The sequence below is a fragment of the Lissotriton vulgaris genome, chromosome 2_1, assembly GCF_964263255.1.
Source record: "Lissotriton vulgaris chromosome 2_1, aLisVul1.2, whole genome shotgun sequence".
In the NCBI taxonomy this organism is placed as follows: Eukaryota; Metazoa; Chordata; class Amphibia; order Caudata; family Salamandridae; genus Lissotriton; species Lissotriton vulgaris.
This window is the reverse complement of record NC_141687.1, coordinates 1,191,761,337-1,191,777,026: the sequence shown is the minus strand read 5'-3', so window position 1 is coordinate 1,191,777,026 and position 15,690 is coordinate 1,191,761,337.

Sequence of the window (15,690 nt, the reverse complement as noted above, 5' to 3'; positions counted from 1 at the left end):
AGACGCACGGTCCCAGTACAATGCTGACATTTCTTGGTATAGAGCTCGACTCAGCGGCCATGGAAGCGCGCCTACCGGAGGACAAACGGACGGCAATGTTGGCTTTGGTGGGCTCCATGTTGGACAAGCGAAAGGTGACCGTGCGAGAGGTGCAGGTTTTCTTGGGGCACTTGAATTTTGTATGCCGCGTGGTGCGAACGGAGCATACGTTTTGCCGTCGGCTACGTTTGACTCTACCGCATCATCATCTGCGGCTGTCGGCAGTGGCGAAGGAGGACTTGCGCATGTGGCAGACCTTTTTGGGGCCCTTCAATGGGGTGCCAATGGCTCCGCCGGAGGACTGGGAATGGGACGTCACAATGTCGTCGGATGCGGTGGGAGTCGGCGACTTCGGACTCCACTGGGCGGGGAGATGGTGCGCTGAGCAGTGGCCGCCGCATTGGGAGGCCGGTGGCCGGAGAATTGCGTTTCTCGAATTGTTCCCGTTGGTGGTGGCCGTTACGGTTTGGGCACAGGAGTTCGCGTATAAGCGGGTGTTGTTTCGGGTGGACAATATGTCTGTGGTGCAGGTGGTAAACAGGCAGTCGGCCAGGGACCTGCAGGTGCTGCGTTGCTTGGAGCATGACATATTGCTTCAAGCCCGACACGTGCCGGGGGTGGACAATGACATTGCGGATGCTTTGTCTCGTTCACAGTGGCAGAGGTTCCATGGGCTAGCCACGGAGGTGGACGAACACAGGACGCCGGTGCCAGTGGTGCTTTGGTCAGTGGGAGACGCCGGGTCATTCAGCTGGTGAGGGCGTCGGTTGCGGCGTCCACCTGGAAGGCTTATGAGCAGGCATGGCAGGAATTTCGGCGATTTGGAGCAGTAAGGCAGGGGGACCGGTGGCGGCGAGAGGAACAAGTGGTACAGTTCATGCTGAGTTTGATGGACGGGGGGCTATCGAGGGTGACGATTGCGGGGAAGTTGTCAGCGGTGGCGTTCATGGGGAAGTTGTGGTGGGGTTATTCGCCGTCGGCGGGGGAGTTGGGGTTGCGTCTCCTGGAAAGATGGGCGAGGGTGAAGGGGGAGCGGGTGAGTCAGCGGAGGCCGATTACGGAGGATACGCTGGGGTCCTTAGTGCAGACGCTGCCGTCGGTTTGCCTGGATTGGGGGGAGACTGTCTTGTTTTCCAAACTTATGTTGTGGATGTTTTTTGGAGCCTTCAGGGTTTCAGAGTTGTTTGGTCTGAAAGGGGGACCAGGGGTGTTGTGGGAGGATGTGGACGTCCGGGAACAGGAAGTGGCTGTGCGCCTGCGGAGTTCGAAGACGGATTAGCGAGGTGAGGGTAAGTGGGTGGTGTTGGGACCGGGGAGGTCCACGGCGGTGTGCCCAGCAGTGTGGGGAGACGTTTGGCTGAAGGGCAGAGGAGATTGATTGGGGAAGTTTTTGGATGGGGGACGGCAGAGTGACTGCGGCTCAGGTGTTGTGGGTCCTGCGGCACGCCCTACGGTGGTGTATGGGTGAGGACCCCAAGGCGTTCAGGACGCATAAGTTTCGCATTGGGGCGGTGGCGGAGGCGGCACGGCGGGGATGGGGAAAGGAGGACATCAAACGGTTGGGGCGATGGAAGTCGGACTGCTACAGGATGCGGGGGTACGGGTGGAGTGATGATGTGACAGAGTTTCCCGCCTCTTACATGTGTGTCTTTACAGGTGCAGTGGCGGGGCCAGCTGCGGAGGCGTTGGACATTTACATTGTAGGCCATTCTTTTGTAAAGAGAGCGGAAAGGGCGGAATGGGACAAGCACCGGAGCCTTAATTTGGAACTGGACGAACAGTTATTTCATTGTCATTAATTAGGAGAAGTGGGCATGCGTTGGCACGAGTTGGTGCCGGCGTTGAATTAGGTCGTGCAAGGGGGGGGGGGTCCGGATGTGGTGGTCATACATTTGGGAGAAAATGGCCTGGTCCAGTGTAAAGGTTTAGCGTTGGTCAAGCAAATGAAGAGGGACTTGTTGGAAATAAAGAGTAAATGGGCGGGGTGTCATGTGATTTGGTCCAACTTTGTTCCCAGGAGGTGTTGGAGGGGGGCGGAGAGGCCAGCGGCCATCGATAAGGCAAGGAGGAAGATTAACAGGGAGATGAAGGGTTTTTGTGAGAAGGAGGGCTTGAGTAGCATGGAGCACCCGGAGTTACGGTATGGGGCTGTGTACTTTTTTAGGGAGGATGGCGTACATCTGTCCAGGTATGGGATGGAGTTGTATATCGTTCAATTGAAGAAGGCACTGGATCGAGCTTTTGGGGTGCATAGATACCCGAGGGTGCAGGTGTCCTATGGGGGGGTCGAAAGTCGTTAGTGCGGCTTTCGAGTGGCATTTTTCCTAGTCCATGGGGGGCGGGGGGGGTTGAAGGCCTGGGGTGTTTTTGACAGGGGGGGGAATACATATGATAAGTTATTTAGTCAGGTAGTCAGGCATTGTGCAGTTGGTCATTTGTGGTTATGTTGTTCTTGAGGGAACCATTTTAGGGGTGGGCTTGGGGGGCTGTTAGGTAGTTCATATTTAGTGAGGTCTTGTTTTGTATGGCACAGGCCAAGGGTTTTTGTGTTTGTAAGGTGCACCTGCTTCCAATAAAGCGGCCTTTGTCACACCTTATATTGTGTTTGTGGTCGGTGCTGTCTCCCCACCTCTCCAGATGGGCCCCAAAGGGACGCAGGCATAAGGCACGCAATCTCAAGCACAGCAAGCACAGACTGTAAAAGCAAAAATATGAATATAAATGACAAATTTTACAATGACTAAAGAACTTCCTGGCGAAAAATAGCAGGCCATAGAATCAAAACAACGCAGGCAAACGGAACACAACATCAAACGCAGCAAGCACAGGATGTACAAACAAAAATATAAATATATGTGACACATTTACAATGACTAAAGAATTTCCTGGCGGGGTCTGAGAAGGGGGGGGGGCATTAGTTCTGAAAGTGTCTTTGGAATAAAAGAGATTTGAGGTCCGCTTTGAAGATCTGGATGGAGGTGATGACACAGAGCGAAGGAGGAAGCGAGTTCCAGATTCTCACCGCATTACCTGAGAACGATTGTGCCATTAATTTTTCCCTTTTGAAGGAGGGGGCTCAAGAAGGAACTTTTCCGCATTCCGAGACTGTCTTGAACCTCCAGACAATGTCAGTTTATTTGCCAGATAGCGAGGTGAGGAAGAGTGCAAAGCTTTGTGGGTGATGCACGCCGTTTTGTAGATAGCTCTAGCCTCGATGGGAAGCCATCCGAGAGAAGACAGGATAAGAGTGATGTGGTCACTTCGTTTGGACCCTGAGATGAAGCGAGCTGCTGAATGAAGGACAGATTTGAGGGGAGAGAGGTGAGATTTGGGAAGGCCAGTCTGAAGAGAATTACATTAGTCCAATCTAGAGAGAACTAGCGATTGGACCAAGGTTTTTAGCTCATTCTCCGGGAAGGACCGACGAATACCCCATAAAAGGCGCAGCTGATAACATGCGCTCTTGGCCATGGAATTGATGTGTGAGATTAGGTTGAGTCTTTTGTCAAGTATGACACCTAAGGATTTAGCGCAGTCCACAATGATGGGTTTACTGTTGAGTAGATTCAACTGATCCAACCAGGATTGAACAGGAGGCGGGGAGAGGGAGCTAGATAAGAGGAGGAATTCCGTTTTGGAGGGATTGAGAATGAGTTGGTGCACTAACATCCAGTTGTGAATAGCGTTGAGAGTAGAGCTGAGTAGTGAGAGATCATGAGGGGAAGACACCTTGAGGTATATTTGGGTGTCATCCGCATAGAGATGGTAGAGGATTCCAGATTTGCTTAGGAGGTTCCCTAATGGTCCCAGATGAAGATTAAACAGAGTGGGAGCAAGGATAGAACCTTGAGGGACGCCTTGACCAACCACCAGTGGAGACGAGAGACTGTTCGCAATCTTAATCATTTGGGATCTGTCCGAGAGGAAAGAGGCAACCATTGGAGTACTGTGCCTTCCACGTCCATTCTCTGATGAAGAATGTTCAGGAGGGTGTTGTGATTAACAGTGTCAAAAGCTGCAGATAGGTCAAGAAGAATCAGAAGGCACGATTCCCCCGAATCGAGAATATGCAGCGCATCATCGATAACTTGCAGCAGGGCTGTTTCAGTGCTGCAATTTTGAATAAAGCCCGACTGGAACATGTCGAGGAGATTATTGTCCATAATGTGTTGGGACAGTTGTTTTGCAACACATTTTTCTGTGATCTTTGAAAGAAAAGGGAGATTGGTGATGGGGCGGAAGTTATTGATTTCATTTGCATCTGCAGTGTTTTTTTTAGAAGGGGGGTAACCTGTCCAGTTTTGAGGGCACCTGGGAGGGATCCTTGACTGAGGAAGAGATTGACTAGCCTGGTCCAGTAGGAAAGAGTGTTAGTATAGAAATCAATGGTGATGCCACTGGGTATGGGGTCAGAAGAATGGTTGGAGAGTTTGGTTTCGCGGATGCATTTGAGGAGATCAACCTCCAAGATGGTAGCAAAGTTCCCCCAGGTGACTAAGGCTTTTCAATCCTCGATGGTGGTGGGGTGGGTGACCTGTTCCACCAGAGATTTTACCTTTTGATCGAAGAATATATCGAACTCAGTTGCTTTCTTTGAAGCATTCTCAGGCTTGATGGTTTGGGGAGAACAATTTGGGTTTTTGATGAGGTCGAAAAGTTTTTTGGGTCTGTTTTAGCTGAAGCGAGGAGGGATCTGAAATTAGATGTTTTTTCCTGGAAGATGTGCTGGTGGTATTTAGACTTGCTGATCGTAAAAGAGAGAGGTTGGGGGTTGATGGAGAATGTCTCCAGTGCTTCTCTAAGATTCTGAGGTTTTTCCTTTCGTCATAGAGAGCTTTGTTGAACCAAGGAGCTGATGGGGTGGGTCTTTTCCTTTTGCTTTGGAGTGGAGCAACCTTGTCGATTTCGACTGCAAGGATTGAGAGGCAAAGGGGAGTGAGATCGTTGACATCCGTATTGGGGTCTAGACTAGGAAGTGAATGCATAGCAAAATCACATAGAACCTCAAGATCAATGTTTTTTGTGTTGCAGAACCACGTGGAGACTCTTTTAGGTTGGCGAGAGTTAAAATGTGAGAGACGTGAAAAAAGAAGAGAATGAGGAAATGGTCAGACCAGTCAACACGGATGGGTGAAGCAGTGGTAATCTTGTCTGATTTGGATATCACAAGGTCCAGAATTGAGCCCTTGGCGTGTGTAATTTCCAAGCAGTGTTGGGCAAGATCGTTAGCTGAGAGAAAGGTTACAAGCTTGTTGGCAGCCGAGTCTTCCACAGAGCCCCAGTGGAGATTGAAATCACCTAGGAAGATCTGCTTGTCGCTTTGTGGATATTGGTCACTAATGAAGTCGATGAATTCGTCAATGAAGGAAGAGCAATTTCCAGGCGGGTGGTAGATGATATGGAACCTGAAGGGTGAGCCTGAACTTGGAGTTCTAGGGAAAGGCATTCAAAGGTGCGAAAGAGGGTGGTGGGAAAGGTTTTGATTTGGAGGGCGTTCCTGTAGATAATTGCAACACCTCCCCCAATCTTGCCTGTTCTGTCGTTTCTGGGGAAAGAGTAGTTAGTAGGTAACAAAAGATCAAAAGAAGTGTGAGAGGAGTCATTAAACCAGGTCTCAGTGAGAAAGAGCATGTCGAGATTGTGGTGAGTGATAGTGTCAGAGATTTCCAGTTTGTGTTTGGTTGCAGATCTGCAGTTATGGAGCATATAGTGTAGCTCTGACGCAACTGTTTTGGTCATGTGAGTGTCTGGACTGATGAGGGGGATAGGGATTAGATTCTTGAATGAGGGTGCCCCTTGAGGGGAAAGCTGGTAAGTTCTGAAGGAAGAGATGGTCTGAATGGCAAATTGAGTAGAGTTGTTAGGAGAGGCGAGTGGAGGGGAATTGACATTGATGGTCTTGTAGGTAGCCAATAAGTTGGTGATGTCTGTGGGGGACAGACTGTGGTTGGTTCTATTGGGGCGCGGTAGCAAGGAACTCCTCGGGAGGTTATTAGGAGGGGGGATATCTTAGCACTTAAGAGTGAAATGGACGCTTCAAGCTGGGAAATGGAAGAGATGAGAGAATCAAGTTTATTTTCCAGAGAGAGGTGTGCTGAGCAAGGAGTGAAGGGTGGCTCAATGGTCAAGGGAGAGAGTGGCCTAGGCGAAGGAGGACAGGAGGAGGTGGGGGACCGGGGAGAGTGTTGGGGTGCGAGGGTCAAAGGTGGGGGAGGAAGTGAAGTAGGCGACGGAGGACAGTGGGCTTTGGGGGACTGGGGAGAGAGATGTGATGCAAGGGTCTGAGGGGGGAAAGAAGGTGGTAGAAAGGAGTGAATGGAGTTACTGTGATATTTTTACTGGTGTTGAGCAGAGGTGAAGAATAGAGATCATACATAGGAGAAGAAAGTTGAGAAGTTGAAATGGATGGCTGGAGGAGGAGGGGGAAGGAGTGGGGTTATGGGAAGGCCCCACACATGGTGAGATGAGAGAAGAAGGGGCTGAACAGGTAGAAGAGGTAGACGAGGGAGGGAGGTCAAAGGGAGGCCATAGGAGTCGGAGAAGAGAGAGGGTGCAGGCCAGGTGCCATGGGTAATGAAAGGTGAATGTAGGGGTAAAGGCACCAGGCAGAGTGGGGGGGGGGCGAGCAAAATGAAAGTTGTGGGAGGAATGAGGGACTGTGCAGTCAGAGGGAGGGAAGAGGGAAGAATTACCAAGAGGGAAAACAGGGTTGTGAAGCATAGGGGGGAATGTAAGATGTGGAGAGATAGGAGGTGTGAGATCAGTGGGGGGGGGAGATGATGGGATTACCAAAAGGGGAGGCAGGGATGTGAGGCATGGGAGGGAGGAGAGAAGGTGAAGAGAGATGGGAGAAGTAAGAACAGAATTGAGGGAACAAGAAAAAGGGAGGGGCGGGAAGGGGTGAGGAGAAGAGGGGAGGGAGGGGGAGGGTAAGGCGAGTTGATTGGTAGTTCAGATTGTAAGAAAGGTGGATTAAATAGGGGGGAAATGGGAAGGAATAATGGAGTAAGGGGGTGGGAGAAGACAGTGGGATAATGAGGAGATGCAGGATGTAGAGGTGAAGTGGGGTGTAAAGCAGATGAGGTAAGGGGGAGGTCCCGTTGGGAAGGAGGCAGAATGGGAGGGGAGGGAACGAGAGAAGGGGGGATAAAGGGTCGACCTGTGACTCCCGGGAGAGCGGTCTGAAGGAATGTGTGGGGGTCAAGGGGGGAGAAAGTAGACACGCTAGAAGAAGAAGAAGAGGAAGAATCTAGAGAGATAGTAGTCGCAGGGGTGGGACGAAGAGAGTGGAAGATGTGGTAAAAGAGAGAGAGACAGGAGTCAGAAGCTTGGATCATGACAGTGCCATTGTTATAAAGAGTAATGGTGAGATAGCCATTAAAGCAAGTGGAGGGAGAAATTTGTAACCGCTTCCCATGCGGAAAAGAAGAGGAGGAGGAGGAGTTGTTGAAGGAATTGGAGAAGCTGGAGGACCAGGAAGGAATGTCATTAGTGAAGAAGATGAAGTCATTTTTAATCTTCCCTAGGCGCCCATTATGGAATTGGTCAACAAAGAGGGAATCTGGAAATTGTTCAATTATGTTATGCTTGAACCGTTTAGCTTGTGCTTTGGACATATAAGGGGGATAAATTACTTTGAAGCAATTGATTCCAGACTTAATTCGACTGGAAGCCATCATAAGGAGATGAGGTGAAGATGTGGTGTAGTGGACAGAAAAAGGGGGCCCCTAGGATAGTGAAGGCGCAAAGAGGTGAAATAAGAGGGGTGCGCAAATTCCGGAAATCAATGAGAGTGTAACCAATAGGAGTGAGGTCAAATCAGGACCAAAGGCAGATACCCAACAAGACTGGAAACAGGTAGAAAGGTACAGGGGAGAAGCAGCATTGAATCATGTGTGCATACCTCTTTTGTTTTTAATAGAGGAAGAGGAAGCACCAAAAGGGGGGTTGCCCAATCCAAGATGGCCATCAAAGATTTGAAAGCATTCCTCTTTCTGTTCTAAGCAACGCCTGGTGGCAAAGGCCGCCATCTTAGGGTCAGGCATCCAGGTTCTGGGCATGGGGGGCCTGGAAAGGGGGAAATAACATGGATGGTTGGGGTGTGGAAGCACCACAGAGGGCACATCAGAAAGTAAGCGAGTAAACCACAGTAATTCAGTTTAAAACCCCCAATCACCCCCTCTGTGAACACATGTTCACTCTGTGAATGCATGTTGTATGTGGCAGGGACGCACCTGGAACAGAACCACGGGGTGGGGGCTACGACTCCCAACCAGGACCTGCTCGAGTGCTGGTGGCGCCCGTTACAACAGGCTTTTTTGGGCGCTTTCTTCCCCAATAACGTCCTTCTGTATTAATTTCCTCATTACCACTCTCCAATAGCGCACCTAATTTCTCCATAGCCTCTCTCTGTAGTAAGGAGGAGAGGACAACCAAATCGGTAAGTAGAAGTAGATTTATTTCCAAGTTGCAGCACCCACGACCCAGTGCTCCCGCTGCATACCAGGAAATCTGCCAACTGAATAAAGTTAGCAGAATCCTGGCACGCATCGTTCGCGACCCGCTCATGGAATCCTGCTCAAAAGATACAGAACCACGAGGCATCCTCCAAACACTACAACTTCTCCCTCTTTACAAAGAACAAGATAGATGAAGGAAAGCAAAATAAATGTGAAAATAAATGTCTGCAAACTGTAAATGAAAACATAAAGCATAAACAACAATTCATGACAAGATATAATCATTGAGTTTGGAAGATAACTTCCTTTGCCATTACCAAGAATACCATGCTGAGCATCCGTCGAAACCGCTCCAGGAACAGGACCATCTTGCTGACTGACCTGTGAGGTCGAAACAGCCTCAGGAACAGGACCGTCTCGCTGACTTATCAGTGAGGTTACACATCGAGAAGCAACAGCTTCACTTGCTTTGTTTTCTCCAACCGGAGATGTGACATCAGAAGTGGCATCATGTAACCAGCTGGTCCAGTCACAATTTTCTGTTTCCCTGTTTAGACAATCTGAGCAAAGAGGCAACTGCATCAGAAAGATGCACAAGAGATCTTTTATTCCACCATCCTCTTGAGTCAAGAAGCGCTGAAGCCTTGCTCACCCCAATAACCTGAACAGGAGCAGAAAATTTAGACAACCCTTTTGCAACCCTTTTAGGATTTTTGATAAGGACCCAATCATTTACTTTCAGATCCATATTGTGAAAACGTTTCCCAGCATCATGTGTAGATTTCATGAGGTTTTGACTTTGTAAGACACTAGAAGCAATACCTTTGTCAGGATGGATATGCTTGTCATGTTTGTTTTGCAACCAAATGGGACACAATCTGGTGTGTGCATTTCTACCCCTCAAAAGAGTAAAAGGCGGAACACCTTGGTGCAATGAGGTAAAATATTGTAAGCCCACAATTTGGCATCCACAACATCTTGAACATCTTGGTGAGAAGCTTACAATGAAAAAAGCTCTCGCAACTACATATGTATATATCAAGACAAGGTTCAATGACCAACAGTAAAAAAGAAAACGCAGAAGCAGGTTCTTTGGTGTGATACTTCTTGTTACAGCAAGTTGTTTACTTTTCTCCAGACTTTTGAGAAAGAAATCGCAGACACGTGTTTCGTCGTGTGTGGGTGAGTCAAACACGACTCTTCAGGGCTTAAACTCCCAATACCACTGTGTGGTTGGAGTAAGTCTGGGTCTTTACAAGCTCTGTTTCAAGCAAAGGGTATTCTGTGTATACAAACACAGATGAGGCTGGTTGAAAGAAAGATCAATGGTAGTATATGAACGAGGTTATCATATCTCTTTTAGTAATCCTGTAGAGATAGTGTAGCGCTGTATCCCGCTATGCCTTCAGGCGGGAAGCCGGGAGGGGATTCCTATTCCGTGCCAAGTTTGAAGAAACGGGTAAGTTTCTTCTGAGGCGGTGTGCCGCTTCTGGCAATCCCTCCTCTGTCTGTTCCCGGCGGTCGTCTCTCGTGAGACGACCGCCGGGAACAGACAGAGGAGGGATTGCCAGAAGCGGCACACCGCCTCAGAAGAAACTTACCCGTTTCTTCAAACTTGGCACGGAATAGGAATCCCCTCCCGGCTTCCCGCCTGAAGGCATAGCGGGATACAGCGCTACACTATCTCTACAGGATTACTAAAAGAGATATGATAACCTCGTTCATATACTACCATTGATCTTTCTTTCAACCAGCCTCATCTGTGTTTGTATACACAGAATACCCTTTGCTTGAAACAGAGCTTGTAAGGACCCAGACTTACTCCAACCACACAGTGGTATTGGGAGTTTAAGCCCTGAAGAGTCGTGTTTGACTCACCCACACACGACGAAACACGTGTCGGCGATTTCTTTCTCAAAAGTCTGGAGAAAAGTAAACAACTTGCTGTAACAAGAAGTATCACACCAAAGAACCTGCTTCTGCGTTTTCTTTTTTACTGTTGGTCATTGAACCTTGTCTTGATATATACATATGTAGTTGCGAGAGCTTTTTTCATTGTAAAATTGTCTTGTCTTTGACTTGTTTAGACGGTTAAGGAGGTTTTGCCGTCTGCTCTTTACGCACTACACAACGAAACCCTTGCTTTTCACACACTTTGTAACGTTTCAGCCCAGGCAGTGCGCCCCCGTAGTCCTAATTTTCTAAAAACCCCATGCTCAGTTTCTCATCTTGGTGAGAAGCAACAGCTACCTGAATGGTGTCTTTAACCAACCTATTAGCCCTTTCTTTTTATTATTCTTTTTTTTATTTATTTGCAACAAAAATAAAGTGGTGGTCAGCACATTCAAGGAATACATTTGTCACATAAGCATCATTGGAATAAAACACAGTAGAAACAGAAATTGTCCGATATCAGATATTCCGAAGCAGTACAGTTATAACAGCAGTTTACAATGCAATTTGGTCGTCAATGGGTGTAATTCGGGGGGGGGGGGGCTCACACAGGGTACACCAATACTCATTCCAGTGGGACCATACTTCCACCCATTTCCAGGGGCAGCCCCGAGCATCGTATACTGTCTTTTCTTGGAGCATACACCGATCCATATCCTTTTTCCAGGAATTGAGTGTTGGTGGCGTCCATGCCTCCCACAGCCTAGCTATATTACGTTTCGCGATTGCCAATCCTAGGGTCACCCAGAGTCTCCCCCTCAATGGCAAGTCCGTGGGGTCCCAGATGTTCAAAAGGCATGTCTTCGCCTCCTGTCGCAACTCTACCCCCCATACCTCTTGCATACATTCGAGCACCCGTTTCCAGTAGGTCAACAACACAGGGCATTCCCACAATATATGGAAGAAGGTTCCCACCTCCCCACATCTTCTGCAGAGAGCATCCTCACTTCGGCCCATCAGCGTCAACCTAGATCCAGAGACATAAACCCGATGGAGTATTTTCAACTGGATCAGTCTAAGCCTGGCTGATATTGCTACCTCCTTGGGGGATGCTAGCAAGCCTCTCCCCTCCTCTTCGTCTATCTCAAGTCTGTCTGCCTCCCATTTTCCCTTTAGAGTTAACAGTGGGTCTGGGGAATGGTTAATAAGTTTCTTGTATGTTAGGGAGATGGCACGTTCAGGGAGGTGGCCATCCAACAGTCTGTCCTCCAGGGGGGAGGACTCTGGGGGCTGAGTCCCCGCCGGGATATTGGTTTGGAGGGAGTGCCAAACCTGCAGGTATCTAAAACATTCGTTAGGCGCCAGGTCATAGGTAATTTGGAGTGAGTCAAAGTGCATAACACCGTCCGGACCCCATAAGTCTTTGATGTGTGAAATCCCAATTAGGTCCCAATTGCGGAACCCTTTAGTGCGACCTAGAGTGCCCAGCCTCTCTGAAACCCATAGCGGAGCAGCCATCGTAAGGGTGTCAGCCCAGCCCAATTTACGCTGGACAATATGCCATAATTGAACAGAATGCTGCGTGGGCCCGGTGAGAGAATATCTGCCCGGTCTGGAATAAAGCGCAGCCTCAAAGTTCCCGCCCGGGAGGAGCCATCGGTTCATTCCGTATCCCGGATCGTTCCCATCACAATAGGTGCCCTGGTTTATGGCTGATAGCCCCGTCGAACCATTCCAGTGTGAGGTTCTGTAAGGCTATACGGGGCGTCCCGGTCCACAGCAGATATCTCTGTGCGGGTAGTTTTGGAGGGCGTAGAGGAAATGTGGCAGCGCCATCATTTTGAAGAGCACTGCCCTGCCCAGCAGGGACAGAGGGAGCTTCTTCCAGGTGGCAGAGTCTCTTTTAAGCCGCTGTAAGGGCGGCAATACGTTTTTTTCGTATCTAACGGCCTTCTCTTTCGAAACAAAGATTCCCAAATACTTGAAACCTTCCGTGGATACCCTAATCGGGCAGTCGCGCGGGAGAATCGGGGGGGGGGCTCAATGGAGGACATATAAGAGGGACTTACCCCAGTTGATACTGTACCCCGAATTCCTCCAGAAGCTGGTGAAAATATCCAAGGCTAATATAAGGGACTTGCGAGGTTTCGTCAGGTACAGCAAGATGTCGTCCGCATACAGCGAAATTTTGTCCTTATATCCATCAGCCCATCTTAGCCCCTTCAATGAGGGATCCTGCCTGATCCAGGCCGCGAGTGGTTCCAGCAAGAGGGCAAATAGCAAAGGTGAGAGGGGACACCCCTGTTGCGTCCCCCTGCCTAGGGTAAAAGGCTCAGAGGTTTTGTTATTAGCTGTGTCGTAGGCCAAAGGCTCAGAGTAAAGGAGACGCACCCAACCGATAAAATTAGGGCCAAAGCCCAATTTCTGTAGGACTGCCATCATGTAGGACCATTCAAGCGTGTTGAATGCCATTGTGGCGTCTAACGACACCACCACAGCGTCCTCCTGTAACGTATGACAACGGCCTAGCACAATGTGGAGACGGCGTAAATTGAGTGCTGTGTTACGGTTGGGCATAAAGCCCGACTGGTCCGGATGGACCAATGTGGTTAAAACTGGTTTAAGCCTATTGGCAAGGACCTTGGCCATGATCTTTGATTCGGCGTTTAGCAGTGAAATTGGCCTGTAGGAGGCACATAAATCTCTCGGCTTTCCTTCCTTAGGGATGGCCACAATTGTGGCAATACGTTGGTCTTGTGGCAGTATGCCCATTTCCCTACTCTCCTCAAACATGCGTTTGAGGTGCGGGCTAATGCTGTCCGGTTTGAGCTTGTACAGCTCGATCGGGAGACCATTGGGACCGAGGGCTTTCCCCGGTTGGAGGTCTCGGATGGCCCCACAGAGCTCCTCGGTAATAAGAGGCGTCTCCAAAGTTTCCCGTTCAGTGTCCGAGAGGGTAGGTAGCCCAATATCAGTCAACAGGGCGATAGAGTCCTCTTCCGGCCGATCAGACCCCCTACTGTAGACTTTTTGGTAGTGCTCTGCAAACTCTCTAACGATCTCACGGGGCTCCGTGATAACGGCCCCCGATTCAGTTCTAAGCTCAGCGACCACTCTCTGAGCCTGCTGCTTTTTGTCTAACCAGGCTATGAGCTTGCCTGCCTTGTCCCCTTGATCATATATCCTACCTTCCCTATCTCTTGCCAGAGTCTTCGGGGCGTCAGTAGCCAGGGCCTTTTACTCCGCCGCTTTGAGTTACATCTGATGCACAAGTTCTGGATCTCCTCCAGTTTGTGCCTCGTTTTCCAATACCAGATGATCAGTTTCCACAGCTAGCATTTGCGCCTCCCGTTCTTTCCGACGGCCAGCGATCGCAGAGAGGGCCTCCCCCCTGAGTACGGTCTTAAAGGCCTCCCACAATACTACTGATGATTCTACCGTGCCTTCGTTATTCTCGAAGTACTGGTCAATGGAGAGTGTAAATTGTTTTTTCGTCTCCTCGCTGCGGAGGTACCAAGCATTGATCGGCGCCACACATCCCTCCCTCTGATCACCGACGGTAAGGTGAGCCCACAACGGGGAGTGGTCAGAGATGCCCCTTGCTAGATGTGTGTTGTCCTGAATTGTAGTGCCCTGGTGCATTGGCGCTTGGATGTAGTCTATGCGCGAGAAGGAGCGAGAAGGAGCGGTGTGGGCCTGAAAAGAAAGTATATTGCTTGTGTGTCGGGTGTCGGAGACGCCAAAGGTCCAGGAGGCCAAAAGCCTCCAGGAAATCAGATAACAACATGTGCCCCATCGCTATGTTCCTAGGCAGGTGTCTGCCCGAATCCCCCGAGACCACAGCATTAAAGTCCCCATCTATTAGCAGTTGCCCCTCCCACCTCCCAGAGACCGCCGCAAAGCGCCCCAGAGGGTCGGATTCCGTGACTATGGGAAAATTTTGTCGCAGAAGGATCCCCACTCCCCGGGAACCCGAGGTAAAGCCAGCATGGATCACCAAAGAGTACCCCCATCTATTCAACGCATGGCACGTATTTCCTAACAAGTGGGTCTCCTGCAGGAGTACCACATCAGGGAGGTGCCGCTTAACAAATTGCCTATATTTAACAACAGTGGTCCTATGCATAAATTAATAAAACGGGATAAATATGATACAAGGAATCATCATCAGGACAAAAGTATTGTGCCGCTTGAAAATAGATGATTGAGGCTATTACCCGCAATGGGGGATTCCTACGCCAAAAATAAGGCATAGAAGGACGAGCCTAGGGCTTCGCCTCACTGGTGCATCACGATGTAGCAGTCCAGCGATCAAGCGGCAACCAGAAATCGAACCCCGAGGGCTCGCCAAATTGCGCCTTCACCTAGACACTGGATGACCCCTCCCTTCTGTGCGGGCATCACAATTACCGGGGACTATCTTTCCTTGCTTCTGGCTTCAATATTTAAGGAGGCCCTCAAACCCCGCGTTTACTTCTACTATTCTACGAAACGGATGGACGACTCACTCATTTAGTCCCGTCCCCCAGCATCTCCCGCTGGCTATTGTCTAATGCAATTTTTAGGCACAATACTTTTGTCCTGATGATGATTCCTTGTATCATGGTTATGGAATCGAAACGTCGTCGACCTCTTGTTACGCCAGATATGCAAATGTATACCAAATGAGAAGTGTGATTAATGGTGTAACGGAATTTCTGTTATCTACTCATTTCTCAGAAATCGCTCAGTTTCTGCCTAATTAATCTTTTTCTTTGCCTTTCCCTATCCCTCTACTTTGCCAATTTGTAAGCGTGAAGGCACAGGCTTGTGTCTCACTCTTTGTGAATGTAAGATATTTTCTCTGACAAAATTCTAAATAGTAAAAACATTTTGTGATCACTGCTCGGCTGGACAAAGCACGCCAACTAATATAGTTCCATTGTGTCTATATTTATCCCGTTTTATTAATTTATGCATAGGACCACTGATGTTAAATATAGACTATGTTCCCCGAGGTCCTGTGTTGACTAGTTGAGTGCCCTTGTTGTTTCTTAACAGCTTAACAAATTTCAGTACGATAGTTCTTTTGAGCTTGTCCCCCAACCCATTAACGTTCCAGCCAAGCAGTTTAAGACTTTTATCCCACTTCATAGCCATCAAAACATTTCAGTGTAGTATCACCCCTGTGTAGGGTGACCAACTGGCATTGGTGCAAATTCAGGACGGTGAGTGTAAAAATTCAGGACAAAGGGTCAAAATTCAGGACACAAATTCAGGACAGGAGGTCAAAATTCAGGACAAAACTTCAGGACAATAG